General features: G+C 37.5%; 1 long non-coding RNA gene across 1 annotated transcript; it reads right to left on the bottom strand.

The window, feature by feature from the left end:
- Nucleotides 1–758: 758 nt before the first annotated feature.
- Nucleotides 759–27,749, bottom strand: LOC122808861. Its single transcript, XR_006365837.1, has 3 exons — nt 27,629–27,749; nt 16,569–16,724; nt 759–1,008 (listed from the first exon to the last, which is right to left on the bottom strand). It is a non-coding gene; the product is annotated as an uncharacterized LOC122808861 (long non-coding RNA).
- Nucleotides 27,750–27,805: the final 56 nt, after the last annotated feature.

The following is a 27,805-nucleotide window of genomic DNA, read 5'->3' as shown; positions in this document are numbered from 1 at the left end:
TTTATTAATCTCTCTCTCTCTCTCTCTCTCTATATATATATATATATATATATATATATATATATATATATAGCTGTAGTTTTTCATTCTAGTGCCTAAGAATCTGTAGCATGATTTATTGACCCCCCCTTTACTTGAGTGTTATTTTTCTACATATATGTGTTAAACTGTTTTTAAACAGTGTTTTTGCGTGCATGTATGCATGTAACCCAGAAACAAAGGAACTGTCATTGAGAGCATGACAATTCAACTTTAAGCTTGCTTAAAAAGATGGTAAAAGAAAAAGCAACAAGAAGACATGTGATCACATAAAATCTGCATGGGGATCTTCAACCTTGTAAGTTTCATTCATTCTAAATCTCAAGAATTTTTAGTCAGCACATTTATCAGTATAAAAACTGAATTCAAGTGTTTCATAAATTATAAACAAAACCAATAGACAAGTTAAAGAAAGAATCTTCTGTCACAAGATACATTGCTGCTAAAGAAATTGCATATTCCCAGATTATGCAAGGACACCACTAAAAAAAATGTCACTTAGATCTGCTTGAATATCATGATATTGCAGTGGCTAGCAAACTGCTGAGAAAGCTACTGCTATAACAAGAGATGGATACATGTGCTGAATTATATAGATCAAATGGAGTGTGAGAGTTTTTAAAATATTTACATAATCCCACGGTCTACTGAAAGAAACAAGTTTGTTGTAATTCAGATGGTCATCTTTTGTGATGCATCAAAAAGCAAAGAGGGTCAGATAAATATCAATGTAGAACTTTATTGACATCATGTGCATTACATTACACAATACATATGTTTGATCTTCTGAATTTCAAAAGGCACCAACATTTAAGACAATTAATAGTTTACTAATAATTTATTTTATCTGTTACAAGATTATTTGCACTTATTAATCAATTTTCCTATACATTTTCCATACTCCTTCTGATTCAGGAAACCATTGTGGTCTTTATCCAAGTCATGCATCATTTCATCAAGGTCCTTCCCCTAAAAGACATGCATACAAAAGAAAATCATATGTTAAGGACAATTCAATAGTATCAACTTGCATTGCATCGCCCAATAGTAAACATCATCAGCTGAGTAGTTATTTGCAAGTATTATCAGTTTTCAAGATTTGTAAGATTGTTTGTACATTACTTCTGTATTATAGTCTCTTTATATACTTTAACAAATAAAACATTGGCCTTTAATGCCCTGTTTCACCTTTCATCTCTCTATAAAGTAATAAAGTCATTTGATTTTAAGCAGCAGTGAAAACAATCTTGGCATCATTATTAAAAATAAATGGTTCACCTTTTATACCAGAATTGTTCTGCTATAGTAGACAAAGTACTCCCATCATTCACTTTCAGGTACCTGCTTTGTCCTTTACAAGGTTGTAGAGAGCCAGACCCTCTTTCAACAATCAGAACATGTAACGCAGGGATAATAATCCTGGATGCAATGATAGCTTATTGCAAAAATGCGCACACACACACACACACACACACACACACACACACACACACACACACACACACACACACACACACACACACACACACACACACACACACACACTTTTGGCACATTAGAGGGGTCCAAACCTATAAGTATATGGAGAGAATATAGGAAGAGACCAGAAACCATGGCAAAAGCCTAGCTAAAAAGAAAGAGAATACTCAGGTTATTCAAGAAGGCACCCAGCCCTGGAATTAATGTTACTTACTTCACCTTCTTACATTCTGTAAGTGAAGCTTTTTTTGGCTCAGATATACACATCTGCATCCAAGGCATGGTTGATGCATATCTGTGAAATTGTTAAAATAAAAATTCTGACATAGATATGCTAGATATGGGTAATTCACCTTGCATCTTCTTATGAAGGCACTTAATTGTTAAGTAGTGTTCTTTGTAGAGCTAGAGTTGTACATGGATTAAGTTGGCTTCAGTGAATGGGTTGCTTTGTGTTCTAGTTCTGAGGTAACTATATTTTTAATATTTTTTTTATTTATATACTGGCCATATGATCCTCATCACTGGTGTGAGAGTACTTCATGACATGATAGCATGACTATCACATGGGCAGCCATGAGACATGTTTCTATAATGGCCCTGATGGATGACATGGTCACCTATATCACTGCAGGGACATTCTACACTTTCTTCCCAATGAGCATGCACTCCAGCACACATGCCCCATAGGAACTACAGTCACCAACTTGAAATTGCCAACCACCTGTCCTCTGGTCCTACAGTCAATACCAGAATTGTGTACATTGTGACTATATACAGTCCTTTGCTTCCAAGTGAGAAATCATTTGAGTGGATTCACTTACTCTATCTGCTCTGGATAGGAATATTGATATAAGCCACTCAGTCTTAACTGCATAGACTAAAAGTGTATTCTGCCATGTCTGCTGATGATATAGAGGATTAAGATTGGGTCGCCAATCCTAACTGTTTTATTATGTGTTCCAAACATGGATGCCAAGAAATTCACCTCAACAGCGAAACTCGAGAGGTGAATCTTGGCATCCATATCGAGAACACATAATTGTAGGTTAAGATAGGACACCTGATCATAATTCTTTGTAGTGTATGGAGCTTTATCTACTCCATGTACTACAAGTTACAGTAAAAAAGGAAAAAAATGCTAAGTGTTTTGCTGGCTTTCAAAACCACAAAACACTTAGAGAGAGTTGGAATACGTCTTAAGTATATATATATATATATATATATATATATATATATATATATATATATATATATATATGTATGTATGTATAAATAATTTATTATTTAGTAGTATTTTTACACCAGTAGTTGTATGAATTTAAGCTGGGGGAGGGGTTTTATCGTGAGTAATTTATCCAACCAATTGAATGCTCGCATTTTGTGCATATGCACTATTTAAACATGATGATTTTTTACTGTGTTTTTATCTGATGAAGTCTCACTATTAGGAGAGAAGAAAATCAGTAGATTTTAAGTGTATTTGCTTGATTAAACATATCTTTTATTCCTGGAGATGTAGCTTGGCTTGTTTCAGTGGCCTATCTGAATTTTGGTTGGTTGGTTGTTCCTTTTCACTAGTTTGTCTACTTAGAGAGAGTTGTTGGAAAGGCAGTGTAATGTAGTCCTTTATATTTACACTCATCTTTCATACCTTTCAGTTGTTCAGATTGTCACACAACATCTAGATTATTGCATCATATTCTTGGTGTGTTCCTCTTAAAATCTGCAGTTTTCAGAGAAACCACTGAAGTCTAAAATCACTAAATAATGACATACATTTACGTTTCAGACTTTGTATCCTTTAGAAAATGTAGATGAATGCATTTCCTGTTATTCAAGTGACTTTTTATTTTTTCAAGAGGAAGTTAGGGACATATTATCTATACAAATAGCAGGCAGAAGAACATTTGTTGTTCTGCCACTATAATTTGCTGGACAGTACAGGCAGACTTACTGCCTAGCATGAGACATGCCCTTACCAACTTAAGCAAGGGGTGCTTAACATTTGTTAAGATTGGGTCTTGTGCCTCTTTAGTACTTAACTGGTTTGTCTTTCTGAATATAAGGCCCTTAATTGCCACATTCCATACACTACATTAAAGTAGGGCATAACCATTAATTAGTAAATCAGTAAACTGAATATGTTTAATGATAACTCCTGATGAAGGGCTCATGCCAATTCAGAAGCTTGAGTAATTGCAAAATCTATTCTGGTCCAATAAAAGGTATTACATCACACCTGTGTTCCAGTGTCTTTGTGTAAATAAACAATGGAGAGGGCTTCTTGATAACCAACTATACAGAATCTAATATTCATAATTGTAACACTGTGTAAAACAACAACTTTACAGAGTTTAATATTCATAAATGTAGCACTATGTAAAACATTTTTCAATTTCTGGCCCTCTGCTGCGATTTTTGAGGTCTGCTAATGTTTATTTTTGTTACATTTATTTTACATACTTTTCAGATTCTGAGATGGTCATTTGTAAATGTCATTACAATGGTAAGAATTGAGGTATCTGTGCCAACTGCCAATATCTGTTGAGGGAGAAATGAGGGAGAAAAGAATGATGCCAGGTACAAAATGTGGACTCTTTTTAAACTCTGCTTTTATACAACTCTTCATTTTGATTATCCCTTTAGTTCCAAAATAATGCTTGCATTATTCAGGTGATAATACATGCAAACATAGACAGATGCTTAGATATGTCTTTGCAAGTTTGCATACATACAATGTCCACCACTCACTGGATCACCATTACTCCTTGTAAATCAAAATAGTCTGATAAGCACCGATTTAAAAACAGAGCCTGTTGGAGGTTTCTCAAGCAAGTGGGAGATTAGAATAGTAAAGTAGAAGACTCTTGCAAAATATGGTGGGGTAAAGGGATACAATACTGGTACGTACAACTGGATTGCTTTTTGAAGTTAGAGGCATGTCCGCCCCTCCCACCTATAAATCTACCATTGCAATAGTGTTTCCTTCTGCTATCAAAAAAACTACATTCCTAAATCCCACACAAAAAAAAAAACTAAATGAAAACTCCAGCCAAGCTAGAACTTCCAATGAGTGACCTCCCAAACCTCCTGTGACAGAGGCACATGGGATATATGCAAATGCCCTTTATGAACATCAGCTGAAACAGCTGATGTTCATAAGGGGCATTTGCATATATCCCATGTGCCTCTGTCAAAGGAGGTTTGGGAGGTCACTCATTGGAAGTTCTAGCTTGGCTGGAGTTTTCATTTAGTTTTTACTGATTGGTTTTTCAGTGTGACCTTCTCACTCTTTGTTTTAAATCCCACACAAAATCATTTTAAGATGTGTTGAGGACAACACAGATCTGAGTTAAAATGAAAGTTATTGGATTTAGGTGTATCAGTTCTTTGAACTTAGTCCTACAAACAGGTTCTCAGTATATCTAATATGCACAATATGCAGATGAACACTTTGATGATTTTGTGATTTTGTTTTTGTCTATAGTATCTTAAGGGAGCTGAGACATACTTATACTTGAACCAATAGATAAAGCTTATCAAAAACTTGTAAATGTAATTGATCATGAATCATACAAATCCAGGGCTTCATGTGTATTTATGTTGTATTAGATGACAAGTCTGTGCATTTCTTTATAAAACTTCTTTGTACCTATTTTTTTGTATGTGCACATCTCACTTTGATAATGGCAATTAAGAGATAAATGTCACTTTCAATAAATGCTGTCTGACACTTGCACTTTAATATTTCACTAAAGATACTCTATATACACAGTGAAAGCAATTTGAAAGCCCTGTATGTACTTCATACTACTTTAAGAATTCAAGTTATCTGTATGCTTTATAGAATGACTACCTGCTGAGCTGACTATGCATTTAATTTCATGCCAGACATTATTAATCTGTACATTAACAAAAATGCAACACAAGCAGCATTTGCATTGAATGTCTTGAGTTATTTCTCCTCCCTTATCTGTTCTATGCTCTTTTGGAGAACTCCTTTAGGAAATGCAAGTCATTAGTAAAGTACACAACTACTAATTAAACTGTACTGTGTCAGTCATCAAGCCACATGACAGCAATGCTCGTTATCCTTTAAATAATTCAGAGGACATGCAGGGACTATATTCTAGACAAAAAGTACTGTCCCTTATAATCAATCGATCACTGTAGAGACACATCCAGTTTTATTAATCTTAACCTTGTTAAAGTCCCAACAAAGTTAGAGCATATGGCCAGAAAGAGACATTTAAAATGTAACTGTTGGCTAGAGCCTCAGCAAAATGTAATTGTTGGCTAGGGCCTCATCTCTAAATAATTCTCTAGAATACCATGTTTCTTTGAAAAATATATGATAATCACTATAACCAATAAAAGCATAATATTTTACTTAGCTTAAAATATCATATCATTTCTTTATGATGATAATCTATCCAAGGTTAACAATATATGATTCCTTAAGTCTATATCTAAAGGATGACTCAAGACTCTGTACTTCAAAAATGCTACCTCATCTCCATGTTTACTAAATACATAAGAGCTGCCGATTACTATAAATACGATTTTCAATGAGCACCCATCTGGGCCAAAATCCCATTTAATGCTCTATTGTTGTAGTACATCAACCTAAAATCCTGATCCAAAGTAATGTGGTTGCAATGCAGATACCAAAATTCAAGATTACATTTCATTGTGTATCCCATACCTGACAGTCCCACTAATTTATATTCAAGTCATACTATAACATAAAGAGCTCTCATCATTAAAGATTTATGGATTTATATGTTGTAATAGGCTAGGGTAAACTAAACATCCTGGATAGACTTAATTTGCCTCCTAATATGGCTCACTATAACAGCTTAATGAGTAATTCAGTGAGGAAATAGTTCTTTATTATTCACTTCAGTCAGAATAAAATGTACTCCCTTTGAAAATGGCTATACATTTACACTACTCTTTACATAGTCATCATTTTATATATAATAAAGAGCTCTTTTAAATTCTCAGAATCACACTTTGTGCTCCAGTTCCTGATGTCTGGAATCTATAAGACTTTGATGCCATCTCCATCTTGAGCAAAATGTGGAAGTTCTCTCCTAAACTATCATCAGTTCCTAAATTATTTTACACTCAGTTCGTGGTCAGTCATATTGACTGTCTAACACCAACTAAATTATGAACGTTTGTTTATGACATTACTCCATCCAAGCTTCTAAAGCTGATTTTGCAGAGAAAAAAAACATGCAATATGGAATGTAAACATCTGATACAGGGAGTTCTAAGCAATGAAATACGGTAAAAAATTTAAAGTTATAATCATGAAGTCCTACACATTCTCAGTATACTTTTGCTATATGCTTTCCCAGGGACAACTTAGAGGAAATAGTACAAAAATAACATTGAAACCCTTGCCATAGAAAATACTCAAATGCCAATGATATGGTACTCAAGAAAGAGATTAGAAATGTACTACTCAAAGGGCACACAAGCATATTGGTATATGAGCAAAAGTACAGCTGTCTAAGTTGAACGTACCATAACAGTATATGTTTGAATGATCACTGCTGCAGTACACTTAGCTATATGGGTTATACCCTGCAAAGGATATAATTGCCAGCTTCCAAAGTTTTAAGGCACTTGACGCACACAAAAACTGTAAAAGCAGCTTGAGATAAGCTGACTGAAAAACAAGTTTGGGTGTGAAGCCCTTTAAAGCATTCCTGCCAGCACAGAGAGGAAGGCTGAGCCATGAAAGGGCAATGCTAGAAATAACAAAAAATAAATGTTCACACCCTGGTATAAAACACATAACAAAAACAAAAGGGAGGGAGGGAACGGCTACTGCAGCAGTAACAATTTAAACATCTACTATTATGGTAAGTTCTACTTAGACAACTGTACTATGTTATTCATACTGATCACCACTATAATACCCTTAGCGACATGGGTAGAATACCATATCTATGGGAAGAGGAAGTAGAAGGGTCCAGGAGCCACTGCAGAATGATCCTAGCAAAACTTGATCTAGACCTAGAAAAGCAATAAAGTATATAGTGCTTTGTAAAAGTATGTGCAGCGGACAAAAGAGCAGCTCTTAGAATGCTTCTAGAATCCAACCCTTTTAAAAAAGCCACAGATGAAGCCAAAGCCCTGGTAGAATGGACACTGACCCTGCTTGGAATAGATTTTTCATGGTGAGTATAACAAAAGGTAAAAGCCTTAGACAACCATTTGGAAATAGCCTGTTTTGGCACAGGCTGTTCCCTCTTCTTACCTTCACAAGAAATGAACAAGTACTACTTAAAGAGTGCCTGAGTTGTCTGTGGACATCCAAGTTACAGAGTATCCTTTCATCCTCAATTTTAGGTTTAGGGAAGAAAATGGGGAGATGGATAGGTTGGCTTAACGTAAACTCGGATACCACTTTATGAATAAAAGAAGGATTAGTTTTCAAAGTAACCTTGCCCATATGGAAAATGAGGTAGGGTTGATTCACATTACCAGCTTGCAACTCAAATATCCTTCTTGCAGAGGTCAGTGCAATCAGTAAAACAGTTTTCCATATTAAGAACCTCAAGTCAGCCAGATTAGCTGGTTCAAATGAAGTGATCATTAGCTTCTCTATGACAAAATTTAATATCCCAAGGAGGGGCCACCAGTTTACTCAGAGACCTCTTATCCAAATACCCTTTTAAGAACATTTTGACATGAGACTGCCTTGAAAGAGGAAGCTCCATGGACAGACATGCTGAAATGGCTGATAAATGAACTTTGACAGAGGAACAAGAAAGGTCATAGGAAAGTAACTCACACAAATACTGTAAAACCAGAGAACAGCTAGTCCTAAATGGGTTCTGGTTATCTTGTTCACACCAACTAGAAAACCTTTTCCATTTGCTAATATATGATTTTCTAGCAGCAGGCTTTCTTGCCTCTATTAACACCTGCTGCACATCCTCAGAAAACAGATCGTTATAAACAAACAGCACTCCATCATCCAGGCAGTCAGTTGAAGATGATTGATGTCGGGTATATCAAACACCCCTATTCTTGTGTGAGTAGATCCATTCTGTGAGGAAGCTTGTGGTAATTGCCTCTGGATATTTCCAAAAGAAGGGAGAGCCAAGGTTGTCTGGGCCAGGAATGAGTCACCACAATGATCTTGGGGAATTCCTTCTGAATATTCAGAAGTGCCCTGGGTATTAGTGGAAAGGGCGGAAAAGCATACAGGAGCATTCCTGTCCAAAGAAAAGGAAAGGCATATGCCTTCCATGTTTTGTCCCATGGAGTCCTGGAACAGAATTCTGCCAGTTGATTGTTTAGAGAGGAGGCAAAAAGGCATGCAATACTCTCCACAGATGGGTCAAATCTTGGAAGAACCCAGATCTAGTTTCCATTTGTGAGGGTCTGCCCTGGTACTGCTCAGCTTGTCTGCCACAGAATTTTGCTATGACTGAATGTAGGATGCCTGTAGAGTGAGATTGTGCTGTGAAGCTATATCTCAATCTAACATGGCTAGTCTGCAAAGGGAGTATGACATGACACCCCCTTGCTTGTTGATGTACCACATAACTGTGGTATTTTCTGTAACCACTCAAAGAGGTCTCAGGGACCAAAGAAGGTTCAGAGAGCTGATTGGCTTAATCAGGGCAAGCATCTCCTTGATATGTACGTGCTTATGTTTGTCCTTGGTGCCCCACACCCCCTGGACTTTTATCTCACCTGAAATGGTTCCCCAAGCAAAGTCCAAATCATCTGTGGTGACTGTTTTGGAGCAGGGATGGAGAAGGGAAGACCTGGATTTAAGGATATCTGTTGTCTCCATGAAAAAAAAATCTCCTCTGGCAAACTCCTATACTGAAACCTGAAAAGATAAAGGCTGTTAGTGCTGGGGCCAAAGAAATTTCAGATACCACTGCATCTTTCTCATGTGGAGTCTTGCAAGTGATACTATGGGAATCATAGATGCCACAAGACACAGGCTTCTGAGGTATTTCTCCCCAGTGACTGAAGTCTGAGTGGAAAACCTTTGAAATAGATCTAGATAAATATTGTTTTTGCTTGTGAAATAAAAGCTCTTTGAACTGAGGTGTCTAGTTGCCATCCCAGCAACACAATCCTGTGTGAGGGAGTAAAGAAAGACTTCTGAATGTTCTCTTGGGAAACCCAGCTTATGCAAGAGATCTATCACCCAAGAGAGAGAGAGACGCATGACATTTTGAAAAACAACCTGCAAAGATAAGTAAGTCGTCTAATTATGGAAAAATGGACATCCTGTAGCCTGCAATGATCTATACCTGGAGCTTGACACTTTGTGAACACTCTTGCTACAGTGGATATTCCAAAGGGTAAGGCAGAGAACTGATACTGCAATCCAGAGAAACAAAACCTAAAGAAATGCTTGCAGTCTGGATGAATAGGTATGTGATGATAAGCATATTTTAAGTCTAGTGTTACCAGGAAACCTGAAAGGGAAAAATGAGGTAACAGGTTGCAAAGTCACATCATTTTGAATTTGGGTACTATCACAAGCAGGTTTAGAAAAAAAGATCCAGAACTGGTATCCAAAAATGTTCCTTCTTCAGCACTAGGAATCCTTGAATAAAACCTCGTCCTTACCTGAGAAGGACAAACTGGTTCTATCAGTCTTTGGGACAGCATGGGAGGAAGGAGAAAACAAAAGAGTCTGATCTGCAGGATGAGGATTGACCCCCTGGAAAGGAAGAATTTTCTCCCACCACCAACTGTAATCCTGCTGAATAATTTTTAGAACTCTCTGAAAAGAAATCTGTTGCCAAAGAGAAAAATGGAGATTCAGATTTTCTGGAAAAATAGAGACTGCCAGGGTAGGAGGCAGTCACAAGGTCACAAGGTCTCTGGAATAGTCATTCAGACTTGCTGGACTGTTTTTTGGTTTTGGGAGGTTCAAGACTTAGGTCGTACTAGGCTATCTGCCCTAGGGCATTTATAAGCCTAGCCAGAGTGTGTGTGGCTTTCACCACCCCTTAGGATGAGAATACTATGCCCATTTAGGGTTTAGTTTACTGTGCCTCTGTCTAGTAGTGACACAGAGATGACCCCCGGGGTAAACCTACGATCTCCCATCCACTCGTCAAGATTTCTCTTGAAGAGAATTAGTGAGGGGCTCTGCCTAACATGGACTGGGATTCTGTTCCAGTGTAGGGAGCCTCTGGGTTATGAATCTGTCCCTCCAGCACGTCCTATTTATTTCTGTGTTGAGGTTCAAATCTCTTGCTCTCGTGGCTCTGATGGATTTGGATTTTCTGAGGTGGAGCATGTCCATTAATTCCGGATTGGACATGGCCTTGTATGTCAGGCATAGATCACCTCTGAGTAGGCGGTATGTGACTGAATAGAGCTGGAGTTTCTTCAGCCGGGCAGCATATGACATATGTTTGAGACCCTTTATCCTCTTGGTGAGGAACTTTTTGGGTCTTTCCAACTGCTGCAGGTGTCGGGTAAGATACATCCCAAATGGGGCATTGTACTCAATCATGGGCCTGATAAGAGAAGAGTACAGGGGCACAATGACCTCTCTTGATCTAGATGTGAATCTCTTCATGATAAGGTGGGCAATATAGAAGGTCTTCCTAATCACTTTGGCAATGCGAGTGTCAAATGAGAGGTTACTGTCAACTTGGGTCCCTAGGTCCCTGATTACCTCTTCCGTACTTAATGGATTACCACCTATGTGGTAATTTGTGGGTACCTTGTTTTTCCCAAAGGGTATGACTATACATTTTTTGGCGTTCAGTTTAAGGCCATGGCTCTGGCACCAATTATCCATTTCTATGAGGCCTCTCTGAAGGATGCTTGTGTCCGCTGGAGTATCAATTATGGCACCCAGTTTGCAGTCATCTGCAAACTTTGTCAGCCACAATCCTCCTATGTTTGCTTGCACCTCGGAAAAATAAATGCCGAACAAGAGGGGTCCCAGGACTGAGCCCTGTGGGACACCACTTGTGACTGGCTTAGCGTCTGACATGGCTCCAGCAATTCTGACCTTGTGGGTTCTGTCCTTGAACAAGTTTGCAACCCATCTTGTGACATATGGGTTTACATTTAAGCTGATGAGTTTGTCTATGATGCCCGAGTGGGGTATTGTGTTGAAGGCTTTTGCAAGGTCAAGGTAGGCTGTGTGAACTGCCTTACCCTCATCAATGGCCTTAGTGACTGTTTCAAAAAAGTCGCCCAAGTTCAAAAGGCAGGATCTGCCCTTGACAAAGCCAAATTGGGTAGGATCCAATGTCTGTAGGTCCCCAATGTCTTTGTTTATGAGTTCCGTAATGATCCTTTCCATAGCTTTGCAGACCAGGCTCGTCAAGCTTATGTGGCGGTAATTTCCAGGTTCCATAGAAGCACCGCCTTTGTGGAGTGGGACCACTGTTGCTGTACACCACTCTTTGGGTACGTATCCTGTAGTAAGGCTAAGATTAAACAGCAGCCTTATGTGTGGGTTTAGTTCCTCTTGGAGTTCATGTAGCACACAGCCCAGGACACCGTCCGGTCCCATTGATGCTGTGTTTTTAGCTTTGGAGAGGGCGGCTCTCACCTGGGCATCTGAGATGTTAGGGAGGCTACACTCTGCTGGGATAGATATGTCTCCTTTTGGGGGGGGGGGGCAGAGAAATTTGCACTGAACCTGTCTGCCAGAATGTTGGCAATGTCTTGGGGTTCAGTGTATTTTGTGTCATTTTGGACTAACTCTGAGCATATCTGGGAGTTTCCACCCAGGTTTTTAACATAGCTAAAGAAGGCCTTGTGATTGTCTTGTGTCTTTTGCGATTTTTCTCTCAAAGTTGGCCTTGGATGATTTTATGAGTGATCGTAGTTTTTTGCTAGTACTGATCAGAGATGCCTTCCCTTTTAGGGATTTTGCTCTGTCATGTAGTAGCTTCCTCCTCCTGTTGTAAAGTTTGTTAATGGCTGGGGTCCACCAGACAGGGCGCCTGCCTTTGGGGGAATGGGTTTTGGTTTTATTAGGGATTGCATGATCCATGCATTCTTGAAGGTGCCCGTAGAAGGCATTTATAAAGGATTCAGAGGTGTGGGTTATAGTTTCCACTGGCTCAGGGGCCTTGAAAGATACCACTTCAGTCTTAAGAAGTGTGAAGTTGGCTTTTGAGAAGTTCTTCACTGTGGTCTTTTGTGCAGGGGGTGGGGGCGGGATGTGGATAAAAAATGTGACAGTGTTGAGACCAGACACTCTTTAGGTACCATTAGGGTCATAGGTTAGTACTAGGCTAACTGCTCTTGCGAGCCATTGTAAGCCTAGCCAATTATCCCTTGTGAGACTCAAACCCTCCACCTTGTGTTTGTAAGGCAAACACCTTAACCATTAGGCCACCCTCCAAAGAAACCCCCTTTCATTTCTTAAATGTCTGTTTGCCTGAATTCTGTTGAGTCTGTTAATTCTGTTTTTGTCAGAATTGGATGAGGAGAAAGAAAATCCCTTGTACAATTTGTTAAAGGAGGGCTGAAAAATCTTAGAGATTCCATGGCTCAACTTGTCTTTTTCATCACACTTTTTGATCACCTGTGCAGCAGAGGCACCAGACATTAAATCTCTATTTAAGGGAGAATTTTGTCTCATTTTAAATTATCTGGGAGGTTCTGAGAATGCAGCCTAGCAAACCTCCTTAAATCAGCCATAGCCATGGAAGTAGTATCAACAGAGTCATATACACATTGCAAACAATGAGTAGTGAACTGTGCAATAGAAAAAATGTATTTATTTAAAACTGTTTTTTCTTCACAAGAAGAAACTGTAGATAAAACATTGCTCATACTTTCACAATATGTCAGAACAAACTTTAACACGTGGGCCTGACAATTTAAAATTCTGAAAAATCAAAGATGCAGAAGTATACACTTTTTCCCATACCTATCAATAATGTTCCCATTCTTATTAGAAAGAAGAGGATTGGCATTAACTAAGTGCTTAGCAGCAGTAGAGTCAACTAAGGTTATAGCTGCTGGTTCAGGTTTAGGAATAGTATACAAAAATGTAAAAGAATGAAGAACTTTATATATCCTGTCTCTTTAGGGCAGCTGGCTGAATATCAGAAAACCTGCAGGCAGCAAGACACACATCCTCTAAAGCAGACAGGAGAGAAGGAATGAGTGTAGGTTCTGGAAAATCCTTCTGTAGCAACTCTTAGTAGTTTCTGAGGGACTGAGAAAAGTCAGTGTTCTCCCACTTAAAATACTGGTACATTCAAACAATAGTCTCAGTGAAAGAGAAACCCCTACAGAAAGAATCAGAAACTAAGGTCTCCTCAGAGTCTGAATCAGAAATCTGACGACACAGCCATGACTCCATCCCTGCATCTTCGGGTTCAGATTCAGAACCTTGAATCTCTTAGGAAAAGAACACAGGTAGAGCCATAACATGTCACCTTTTCCATTATACCTCCTGTAAAATGTTTTTGTTAGTATAACAGTAGCAGGCATGTATATACACACACACACACACACACACACACACACACACACACACACACACACACACACACACACACCATAGAAAGTTACTGTGTGAGACAACTCATGCATAAATATTTTGCTGCTATAGAATCACTTTCATTGTGACCATTGGCGTGTAATATGTATCCATAACATAGCAGCACAGTGTCTAACATCAGTCACAATGTATGTAGCCCTGCTTAGATACCAATATGCAGCAGTATGCAGGAATGGGTAATGGGCATAATGCAGTTCATTAAATTTCGCCATTTCATTGTTCAGGGCTGCAATTGTCAGCCACCAACAATGGTACATGCTGTGCACAGCTGGGTCCTACAAGGAGCACTGCAGCCAGTACCAGATGTCTGCACACAAATAATATAGTAGCATAGAAGACAGTCTTGCCCTACTGTGCACCTAACCATAAAGGTATAACCCTTCCCTAGTAGACTCATGCAATGTTACAGTTATAATGCAACCAATCTGTCTGTGCAGCATGATAAGCAATTAAGTATGGAGTGCGGGGAGTGCCTTCTGTGTGGAGTCTGTCCTCCCCATGGTTGGGTGGGTATTCAAAAGACATGCGTAATAGGTGTGCCTTCACTGAAGGTTGAACGTCGAGCTGGCACCTCGGCGTTCATGAAAAATCTACTGCCAATCATTAGCGGACCAGAGTTCCACTGTGGCGACCCCTAACCGGGAAAAGCCGAAAGACACAACAACACAACATTAACATTCATGGAGCAACATCATATAGTCCTGGGTCTGACTCCAGCTGTGCAAAATCAGACAGTGCCATGTCATGGCAGGATAAAGCTCTGACTATGGGCCATATGACCTGAATTCGATCAGTGGCTTAGGCATCTAAGGTTATGGCAAGAGGATGGTTATGCACATCCTTGGAGGGGGTCATGAACTTGACCATACCTTATGGTTGATCTCTGGCAGAGACTGGGGACATGTATGGGACCATTGTCCTTATGAATGCAGGGACACTGGCTGAGTGACCTTAGAGAATGGATGATACAGTGACATACCCAATTACATCTCTGCCCCTAGATGTTACAGATGTCTGCAAAGGGGTAAGAAATTTAGGGCATACAAGAAATCCATCTTTGGCAGCAATATGAGAGTGTGCACAGATGCCCTATCCCTATATGATGCTGATGTGCCTCCTGTGTGTAAATCATGACCTTCATTATACATGTCATTTCCTGCACATTTCAGTACAAGAATGTGCATTCTCTAGAGCTGCATTTCCTGAAAAGACACAAGCTCTTCCCAGAACTCCATCTATGCCTTAATATGCATTGACACACAGCTTTCATGGCACTGCATTCTTTAAGATGATAACCCCCCTTCATGGGTGTTACCTGCATCTTCTACATATGAGGTTGACAGTATGAAATGGTGTGTTCCCCTAAAGTGTAAGAGCTATTCAAGCACGCTTCCTACAGAGCAAAAAGGTATGGGTTTACAGTATAAGGCACAAAGTTTATTTGGTTTACTATCATTTTGTCGATCGCAGTTTGTGCGTTTGACAAAATTTTGTATCTGGCTGTCACTGAATCAATACAAAAAAAAAATCTCAGAACTGACAACAGCAAATGCAATGCAGGATTTGCTGTTGTCAGTTCTGACATTTCAATGTAGATCTCACTATAGTGAGGATCGGGAAATGTACCCTTTCCCTCACTATAATGCGATCCCGGAGCTAGTATATTTAAGTAGCAGGGGGTGTGGGGGGTGCATAGGGGCTTGCCCCCCTGCAAACATGTTATTTACTGTGCAACACACAGTAATGGTGTCCCTGGAAGTGTGGTGACTGTTCAAAAATGTCAAAGTCGACATTTACAGTCACCACACTTCGAGTTTATTTTTGTTTGTTATTTTCAGTTTTGAGGTTTTGCTTTGACATAACTGTGATTTGCTGCTGTGCAATCCAGTTAAATGATAGTAAACTGTTTATTTCACTGTTTCCCAACCCCAGCCTTAGTCCCCAATCCCTGTGCACCATTTCAATGTTTACAGTCACTTTGTCCACCACTAAGGAAATGTTGTGTCCCATGCATTTCTCATTATGACATACTGAGTACTTCCACCATCTTTGAATTCAGCCCTATATGTTTTGTGATTTTTATCTGAAAATTTGGCATAAATTCTTACTATAAAAATGAAGCATTATTAATGAGTGTTTCAGGATAGTTCATTGCATGTAACTTCAACTCTTACATAGATGCTAACTAGCTCTAAACCCATGCATGGCCCCTGGTCAGAAATTATAAAGGCCAACTAGTGTTGTGTACATTAAGACCAAACACCTTATATGAAGTGCTACAGTAGATAGATAACAAATGAGATAACGTATCACTGCATTATATGGAAATCCTATGGGATCACAGGAAAAATGCATGAGAGGTTTCTTTACTTTTTCCATTGACCTGAATGTGAAGAAAGCCTGGTTCACATCTTTATTCCAGTTAAGTTACTAGGAAGACTGAATCTCATTTCATAGTAAACATTATGCACTTTCTATATGTTTGTCAACTACACAACCTTACCTTAACAAGGTTTGGAAAACAAGTCTGAACCATCCGCTTGAATTCATCTACTTCTAGTCCTTCTTTATTTCCTCCTTCTGCAGCAAACTTCTTGAAGGTGTTTACGAGTTCGCAAACACATTTCTCAGACTGTGTTTGTGACATTTTTTTTTATTGCTGTCCAGGGAATGAAGAACAAAACAATGAATATTAGAAAGTTCAAACTACTTACGTGGAAACTTCATGCTTGCTGAATGTCACTGTTAAACAAGGCATGAATGTGCTTATGATCCTTATGCTGAGTTTCTCATGATTTATTAAATTCTATACTTTTTTCATCTCAGGTTACCAAGTACAAAAGAACACTGTCCAATTGACAACCTAGTCTTCACTATATATATATATATATATATATATATATATATATATATATATATATATGTATGTATGTATGTGTGTGTGTGTGTGTGTGTGTGTGTGTATACATTATTGATTGCTGTTGTTTAATTTTTAACTGGTATTCACAGAAGCAGCAGTACTGAACACTGAAACGTTACAGACAAATGCTTTTATGGTCCATCATTTATCCTGAAGCCTGCTATAGAAGCAGAGCTGTTGCATATTTTCATGTGCTTAATCTCCACTAGATACCAGCCTACAAACTGGTGTCCTTGACACTATTCGTCAGTACAAATACAACAGGAAGGATCGATTGAGAGATAGCAGATATTTAGCAGAATGCCATTTCCATATGATGTGTTTATCTTTATTAAATGCAATGCTACAGCTTAAACATTTAGCTATTCTCTACAAGTCAAATTAATAGCATCTTATGATAAGAACTAAACTACATGTAGCCGAGCCACAGACACAGTCATGGGCTCAGTATTGTTACAAGCATTACTGAGTATGACTAGGTTGCATTAATGTATTTGCAATGTAAACAAATGGAGCTTTTCTCCCTGGACTTCCATTGAAAATGGATATTACCTAGTCAGACTTTTCGGGTAAACAAAGACAAATAAATAAATATTTGGCTTTTAGGAAAACAGTGCTGACGAGCATAACAGAAATATCACTCATAACAGTACTAACTTTTAAAGCATATTATGATAGGAACATAATGGGAAAACTTATATTTTCGGTGTTTCATATTAACGCAGATGAGATTCATTTAAATACTACAGTAATGATATTAAAAAAGTTATTATCCGTGCAATGCACTCCATGATAAGTGGTCTTATGCATGAGTATGGAAATTCCTCAGTCTATTCAGTTTGATTTCAAGCATAGGGGTGTTGCATTCTAGCTGTACAGGTGCATTGTCTGATAAATGTATACTATATATATATATATATATATATATATATATATATATATATATATATACACACACACACTATCTATCTAGCTGTCTCTCTCTCTCTATATATATATATATATATATATATATATATATATATATATATATATATATATATATATATATATATATATATATATATATATATATATATATATATACTGTATATATATATATGGTTCCTCTGCATTTGACAAATATACATTTGTTCAACAAATGCAGGGGACATGATTTAATGCCGATGGTAGGGATGGTCAAACAGTGGATATGTTAATGCTACAGAATGTCATTACAGGTAAGTGGGGTCGGGTGGGGGTAAAAGCGTGTGTGATTATACTACAAAAAAAAATGGTGGCGCCTTGTGTGGTGGTGGCTTCTTCAGATCCCTACAGAAAAGTGCACTATATTTCTTGTTTTTTCTCAGATACATCAGAAAAATCCATTTAAGAAGCAGGAAATGAAGGTATGATATGTTACCATGCTGAGAATCTAGTTGAAATTCGATCTCTAATTTTGCCATGCCGTATGTATGATGAGCTAATAACAGTGAAGCCTATAAGGCCTAACACACTCCAGGAACTACTACTAGAGCTAGGCATCTTGCTAATATATGGCCAAAAATGCACAGATATGACTAAACATACATTCATCACCCCTGGCAGATGCATAAAAAGGAAAAGATGTGAAAGATCAAGAAAAAGAGGCACTACAGCAAGAATTACAGCTAGACTGAAAGCTAATCCACACAGGCCTGCACTTCCTTCCTTACTGCTGGCTAATGTACTCTCTCTAGAGACTAAGATGGATTACTTAAGGCTGGAACTCTCTACACATACTAAGATGAGAAACAGTTGTTTATTTGTGTTCACTGAAACTTGACTTAACTCCAACATAAATGACAGCACAGTAAATGTAGAGGGAATGACATTTCTTGCTGACAGAATTCATTCACTCTGTGGCAAATCTCGTGAAGTGGGTGTATGTATATGCGTGAACAAAAACTGGTGTATTAACTGCGAAGTGGTCACCTCACACTGCTCAGAGAATATAAAATTTTTATCTCTAAAATGCAGGCCCCATTACTTGCCTAGAGAGTTTAATGGAGTGAGCCTGACAGCTGTTTACCTTCCACCCAGTGCAAACACCAATGCAGCACTTGCCACTCTATGCCAGTCCATAAGTGAACTCCAGAACAGGAACCCGGAGTTTGCCCATGTAATTGTAGGTGACTTTAACCAAGTCAACCTGAAATCGATACTACCCCACTACCATCAACATGTGAACTTTGCGACCAGAGGGGAGAATACACCTGATAAGGTTTTCACCAACATAAAACTGGAATGTTAGACAGCACCTTATCCACACCTGGGCATCTCGGATCATCTTGCCTTCATGTTATGGCCTACATCTCAAAATGTGTGGATGATGTGACAGCTACCAAATACATCACCATAAGTGCAAACCAAAAACCATGGCTGTCCTGTGAGGTGTACGAGCTTATAAAGGCATGTAATGCAGCATTCAGATCTAAAGACAAGCATGTCTTAAGGGTGGCCAGAGAAAACCTAAACAAAGGCATAAAAGAGGCAAACAGAACCTACAGAAGAAAAAATTCAGGGTCACTGTAATGAAGAAAGGGACTCAAGACGTCTATGGAAAGGTATGCAAGCCATAACTGATTACAAACCTGCATCCACCCAGTGTGATGACAGTACAGAATTCTTAACTGAACTAAACAACTTCTTCAGCAGGTTTGACGTGGACAACAAAACTGTGGCAAATAAACTACTTGTTGGTCAGGATGAGGAAGTGCTATGCCACAGCACAGCTGATGCACTGAAAACTTTGAGACAAGTTAACCCAAGGAAAGCAGCTGGTCCAGATAACATTATAGAAAGGGTTCTCAGGGCCTGTGCTGCACAGCTGGCATCGGTGCTCACATTTTCAATACATCACTGTGATTAGCCACCATAAGGAGATGCTTTAAGAACATAACTATTATTCCCTTACCCAAGAAATCACAACCAGCAAGTCTGAATGATTATCACCCAGTTTCTCTAACATCAACAGTAATGAAGTGCTTCGAGCAGCTGGATAACATCTCAGCAAGCATACCTGCAATACTAGATACATTGCAGTTTGCCTACAAGTCAAACCACTGCACAGCAGATGCCATCTCTTTAGCACTTCAAGAAACCTTGACTCACTTGGAATATAAGGACTGTTATGTCAGGATGTTATTCACTGACTTTATTTCTGCCTTTAATACTATCATCCTCCAGAACCTAGTGATGAAACTATTCCAAATGGGCATCAACACCTCCTGGTGCAATTAAATACTAGACTTTTTCACAGACAACCCCCAAAAGGTATGGGTGGGAAATAATACTCTAAAAGCATAACTCTTAAGACTGGTGTACCATAGGGCTGTGTCCTAAGTCATCTGCTATCCACCTTGCTTACATGACTGTGTAGCCAGATATGAATCCAACAGAATTATGAAGTTCACAGATGACACCACAGTCATAGGTGTTGCCAGGAATGGCATAGAAATAGCATATAGGAGTGAAGTGGAACATCTGCTTGTCTGGTGTGACAGCAACAATCTGGCATTGAATGTCAGTAAGACCAAGGAACTGATTGTAGACTTTAGGAGGTCTCAGAGAGCACATCAACCTCTGGAAATCAAGGAAATAGACGTAGAAAGAGTCAAGACCACTAAGTTCCTGGGTATACACATATCAGAGGACCTGTCTTGGTCGGTGCATACCAACCACACTCTCAAAAAAGCGCAGCAAAGTTTGCACTTCCTATGGAAATTGAGGGAAGGAAACCTGCCACAGTCCATCCTCCAAACCTTCTATAGGGGAACCATCAAAAGCGTACTGACAAACAACATCATTGTATGGTAATGGAACTGTAATGCCTCAGATTGCAAGGCTCTCTGGGGAGTAGTAACAGCAGTAGAAAGAATCATTGTCTCTCCAATGGCTTCCTTGGATGACTTACACAAATCTTGATGTATTGGAAGAGCTAGAAAAATAATAAATGACCATACTCACCCTGCTGGTAGTATATTCTCCCACCTTTCCTCAGATAGATGTTACTGCAGCATGTGGTGTAAGACTTCCAGGCTCAATAGAAGCTTTTCCCCTTGTCCACCATATTGCTGAACTCTAACAGGCATGCCAAAAGCCATTCTGCTCTTTTAACCAATTAACTGAATATTCTCTTGACTAATCCAGTAAATGACATACATATCTACTTGTGCAATACCCTAAATGGCACATTTTTATGCATGTAATGTTTGTAAGTGTTTCTCCTAGTATTACTAAATAGTAACTGTATATATGTTTTTTGCACTGGGAATGAAGCAACATAATTTTGTTTAGCTGCACTATGTGCAAATCTAAATGACAACGTTTACTTTGGCTTTGAGTTAGGCTTAGGGTCAGAGAAGAGTGTAGGATTGGGTGTTATGTGTTTGTGTACCTTAGGATAAGGGTTAAGTTAGGGGACAGATGTAGTGTTACTTGTGAATGTTTGTGAGTCTGAATCTGTCTTCTGTAGTGGCAGTGTTAAGGGAAGGTTTTAATGATGTTAAGGTGTGGGGTTATGGCTGGGGGAAGGGGCAGTGTACAGCAGGTACATAGCATCGATGTTTAATTTATTTTTTGTAAACTAAAAGAGTAAATCACTCAGGAAATAGAAATGGTGGGAAATGACTCACACGGGCATGACAAATTTCTTGCAGCTGTTACTTTTGACAAAAATGTATGGATTGTGCAACTACTATAAAATAATATTTTGTGAACATACAATTTAACCTAAATTTAACATCTGCACAAACACATCTTGTGCCATCTAGGCTTACATTATTTGTCTTCTAGCAGCAATGCTTTTACTGCTTTCCATGATGAAAGTATCAACCTTAGTATCTACTGTTCGCACTGCGTTTTATTACAAAAATACAGAATTAAAAAAAAAATACTTAAATCAGATGATAGTTGCATTAAATACTGAAGTTACTCAATTTCAACAAGGCTTTCCGGCATGGTGTAACTGATTTCAATATGTTGTTATTCTCAGCACTATAAATACACTGTATCACTAGTTACAACAGTATATTTCATGTGCAATACCTCATGATGTTTTTGTTACAGATGCAACACTTTGCAATTGCAGTACTGCATTTAAACTGTTCTGTGTGCAGTTTACTTTATTGTGTATTAAAGAAATTATTAACAATACATTTCATTGTCAGCCATGGTGGTGCACCAGTTAGCGTTGTTGCCTCACAGCAAAAGGTTCTCTGGTTTGATCCTTGGCTGGGGTGCCTTCTGTGCAGAGTCTGCATGTCCTCCCTGTGGTTGCATGGGTTTTCTCTGGGTGCTCTGGTTTCCTCCCACATCCCAAAGACATGCTGTAGGTGGACTGGACACTCTAAATTGGCCCTAGGTGTGTGTGTACCTTCCATGGAAGGTTGAGTGCCAGGCTAGCAACTTGACACCATATAATTCTACTGTCAATCATGAGTGGACAGGTGATCTGCTGTGGCAACCCCTAACTTGGAAAAGCCAAAATAATTAACAATACATTTCATGCTGAAAATTGCACTTACTAAAAATACCATTCAAAAAGTTTGTATAATGCTGAATTCCAATAATTTCAAATTTTATCATTCAGTTTTTTTCAGTTTAAAACTATAAAAACTTCAGTGCAATTTAACTATTCGCTTTCTTTTTTTTTCAAATTAATTTTCAGACCAATGTTATAATCTCTCTCCATTTCTCTCTATTTATGTATGTATGCATGTGTGTGTGTGTGTGTGTGTGTGTGTGTGTGTGTGTGTGTGTGTGTGTGTGTGTGTGTGTGTGTATGTGAGAGAGAGTGTGGGTATAGAAATCAAATCAGAATAAAAGGAGGAGCAATATGTGATCCGTTTCTTATGTTAAGATACACTCAGTGGAAATTGATCTTCTTGAATTAAGACATTATATTTATATTTGAGATTTAAGACATGCCTAAGAATTTGGGCATTGAGGAACACAGTGAAAATTAACATATAATTAACTTTTAGTGAAACTGTAAGACAAGTAAGGAGATGTCCATCAAAAAGTAGTATGACTTTTTTTTAATTACCAGGAATACTTTACTGATGTATGCACATTATTTTCAATATCCAAGATTAACATCTTTTTGTGGGTGTGACCATGAGGAAAAAAACTGAGTCAGCAAAGAATTATATTTATTTATTTTTTTTTGTTTTGCTTTGAAACCACTTGAAGCTTTATCATGCTGAGTATATTCAGAAATAAAATTAATTGTAAAAATCAGATGAATGAGAAGTGTAACAGTGCACTTTAAAAAACATCACTCTGGTGTTTTGTTTTCAGGTAATAAAAGTAGTAACGGACGATCAAAGTAGCTTCTTAGCTCTTTAAAAAAAAACTTTGTTAGTGGATGAAGATCTATCCTTAGGTTACTACAGTCAGGTTTCTACAAGCAAGAGTAATTGATGGTTAAGATGATGCTGATTGGGAAACAAATGGTATGTTAGACCAGTTGCCTAGTATAAATCTGTCTTGTCTACATTGTGTTAATAGGTATAGGTAGTTTTTTTAATAAAACAGCATTAACATGAGCTTTTTTAGTATACAAGAAACTATATTGTATATGTTAGGAGTTTTAATTGATTTTTAATGTAGAGGAGGAAAGTAGAAACTTCTGGTTGTTAACATATTGATAATAATTCTTGCATGCGTAAATCAGACAAAAGCCTTCATTTTCATTTGATATTTTATAACTTTCTACGTGTGCACTATGTACTATTGAGAATTAACCACACCAGAAGCTGATATCAGAAAATGTTCAACATTTGAAGAGTGTAGTAGTTATTTGAGCAACTATAATATATTGTTTCAGTTGTTGAACATTTCATTATGGTACAAACTGTATGCTGAAGAAGAAATATAAAATGAAGGCATCAGGAATTGCTAAGAGTTGCAGCACCTTTCTGATGATTGTTTATCACATAGTAGTACTATGTAATGTCTCTACAATATTAATAAAGAAGGTAGGATTACAGATTGTGCCGCATATGACATTTTCCCCACCCATAGTTTTAGAATCCATTGAATTTATAGATGCTTATTCTTGTGTATTTTTTATTATGTCATGTTATAGTTGTGCCTTAACATGTTCCTCTAGAATTCAACGTGAGCCCTGGAGGTTATTGTTTTTATAAGTTTATTTTTTAATGCAGCAGTATGTCAAGGAGGTAAATATTTTGTGAGAGAACTACATCTACTCACTTGAAGTTCTTCCAACATCCTTTTGTTTACTATGTGACTTGAAACATGCAGTCAAACCAATTTAAGCAAGTCAATATACTTGGGTCATGCTTGGAAACAAATAGTTATGCCTATAGAGTTCTATCAAGTAAGCAAATACTGAAAAACTAAATATATATATATATATATATATATATATATATATATATATATATATATATATAGATAGATATATGCATAGGGGACTATATCATATCAGCGAATCGCAGAAATTGCAAACGCTCATAATATCGAACTCAACGGACCTCGAACTTCCTATTGTGGGGGCACACCCCCCTGCTAAATATATTTTCCAACTCCGAGATCACACTACATTGAGGAAAGGGCAAATATCCCATTCTTCACTGTACCGCAATCTCAGAAAAAGCACTTTTTAGGGCAAGTAAGTTTGATATTATGAGCGTTCGCAATTTGTGCGATTCACTCATATGATATAAACCCTATGCATAGACATATCAATGCAATAACGAACCAATATCATCCAGCTGTATTTTGATGCCAGTCTCTGGAAAATCAGCAAACTGTCCCTATAAAACGTTAACACTTGAATGCAGCATGTGAGACTCTAGCACAAACAACTTTGAAGAAAGTTCACACTCATTTCTCTAATACAGAGAGAGTGATATTATGAGATGGAATTTTCAGTACATCTTGTCACTTTTCAAAAATGACCTATGGTGGCATTATTTGTTAATTTATTTATTTATTTTTGTGGTACACATGCTCACATTTGCATGCAGTTAACCTTCTGTTACAGTGTCATACAAAGCCTTGGAATGTAGTAATTAGACAAATGTTAGAGCACATCCATATCATTTACTGCAGAAAAAGTATGTAATTTGCAACACAGTAGTGCTAAAAAAAAAAAAAAAAAAACATGGGCAATGTGGTTCTAATGCTACAACTGTTTTGTGGCTGAGCATTTCATCACAATTGTGGAATATGGGAGTTTCCCAAAAGCTGAATAAAGAAAATAAAAATTGTGTTTTTATTAGCAGTGCAACACAGCTAAACAGGGCCATAATGAAAATGTTATACAAAAGCAGTATAAACATATTATTAAAGCAGTGGGAAATCCCTGCCATATTCAGCTATCTATATGCATCAGGACATAATCTGATGGGTCTTCACTAAAAATGAAAGTTGAGAGACAAAGGATCTCGATATAGAAACATGGACACACATTTATGTATCAAACCATATAATTAAGGATCACAAACAAAGCATTCATTAAAGGAAGGACCTATACACTGAAAATACTTCATTCTTCAGAAACAGAATGTAGAAGAACACATAAAAGGCATTGACGGTAGCTTAATTTTACTATTTGGAAGCTAAATTAAGTAACTATGATTCAGGAGTGATGATTAAATGTAAATATTCTGTAACTCAGTAAATGACATATATATGATCTGTGCTCAAAGTAATAATCTGTGGGACACCCTGCATCAAAAATAATAACGTTAGGATGTTACAGTTGTTAACTTGTCCTCAGAGTGTATTTCGAAAACTAAATGCGACCAATATTTAATCATCTGGTACTTAGAGCCACTGCAGTTCTTCACTTGTACTGGTGTATTGCATTATCTGCAAAAAGAGACCATATCCTGACTCTTGACCTTTAAAAATTCTCCTCATTAGAAGAAATCTTTTGCACTTTGATATACTTCCTATCGAGGAGACACATTTCTGGTACCCACAAGGGCAAAAATTTCTGATACCAACATGGGAAATATATTCCTGGCACCCACTAGGGTAATACATTCATGACATCCACTAGAGCAATGCATTCTTCGAACCTACTAGGACAAACCACTTCTTATATACACTAATTTGCATCTAGGTCACATTAGAAAATCTCTCCCTTCTTACAGGGAATACATACATCAGGCATCAGGACTACTGTGACTTCTTTCTGACATAGTGCATCCTACAAAACACTAAAACTGTATTTTATATATATATATATATATATATATATATATATGTGTGTGTGTGTGTGTGTGTGTGTGTGTGTGTGTGTGTGTGTGTGTGTGTGTGTGTGTGTGTGTGTGTGTATATATATATATATATATATATATATATATATATATATATATATATATATATATATGCGTGTGTGTGTGTGTGTGGGTATACAACCTAACCGATATTATCTTTTGTTTGTTAAAAAAATTAACCCTACAAAATCATTTATAAAGTTACTGAAATAATTTCATAGTCTCAGAAAACTGAAATGTAGATTTAATGTTATTTTATTTTGGTGTCATGTTTTTTTAATTATTTCTTTCCATTGGAGTACCACAAGAACTCATATTGACATAATTGTTCTTCCGTATAGTTTTTGGCAATATTATGAGTGGTCATTAGTGCATACTTTGAATTCTATAAAAAACCTGTGTTATAGCAAAAGCATTCAGTTCCTTCTTCTGTAAAAATCACTGCACTGAGATGCTGCTTATCAGAAAAAGGCAAATAAGCTGTTTTCTACACATCAGTGTTTAGTCATATGAAGTAGCTTTCCAGTGCATAAAACTGAGAACTCAGCTGGTTAGAGGCACATTTATTCACTACAACGTAGCCAAGACACAGTCCATTGTCTGGCTGTAATAGTTTATGATGTCCGTATAAATAATATCATTCCAGACTGATATGTATGATACAAAAATGTGTCTTGAAGGTGCACAGATGGAATTGCACTTTCCATTTATTATGTCAAAATTCATATCCAGTAAACTTCTTTTTAATACACAATTTGAATAGTACTGAGTTGGAAAACAGGGTCATACAGGCTCATTCAGCATACAACTGCTCCTTCACTGATGCCACTCAATACCCAGGACAAGGGTGGGGCAGAAACATGAAGTATACCATCAAAATTGCTACTTACTCTGGATGTTTGCATCAGAAATATGAAGTGTGTTATCAGCATTGCTACTTTCTGTGGACGTGTTTGCAGTATTCATTGCATTATACAAAATATTTATTCTTCATTTTTATCATGGAGATTCAAACACATGTAGTTAGTTTTCTAATGTAAAATGAAACATCCAGCTGTAAAACACTTCTGCACAGCATTTTCTAGGCTTATTTCACTTTATAAACTGTGCTATATTCAACTTGTTTTAAAATAATTAGAATTCTAACCAAAGTAATCACAATATGAACATGAGAATAAATGATATGCAGTAAGAGCAGATATTTCAGTTCAAGGATGCTGTATTAACAAGTCATGAAACAGCAAATGACTTAATTCAATAAATATGAACCTTCTGTTCTGTTTACTTCTCGGTGTAACATTCTTATACTGAATTACGCTGAGGAAAAATAAAGTACAACTTAACAAAAGAAAATCAGAAACGTACCTAGTCTTGAAAGGAGAGAGCGTCAAAAATCATTAGATATATGCTGCAGTGCAGAAACACAGTAGACCAGCCCTTTTTATAGACTAAGGCCTGTATAGTTAGGGGTGTGTCTTAAAAGTGTTTTTTAATGCCAAAGAAGAAATGTTCTAGTTCTCACTTGGGTGTGTCATGGGTGTT

Source organism: Protopterus annectens, chromosome 8.part0, assembly GCF_019279795.1.
Source record: "Protopterus annectens isolate FY-2018-M chromosome 8.part0, PAN1.0, whole genome shotgun sequence".
Lineage (NCBI taxonomy): Eukaryota > Metazoa > Chordata > Ceratodontiformes > Protopteridae > Protopterus > Protopterus annectens.
The sequence above is the reverse complement of the archived record's forward strand: the minus strand, read 5'-3'. Positions and strand labels throughout refer to the sequence as shown.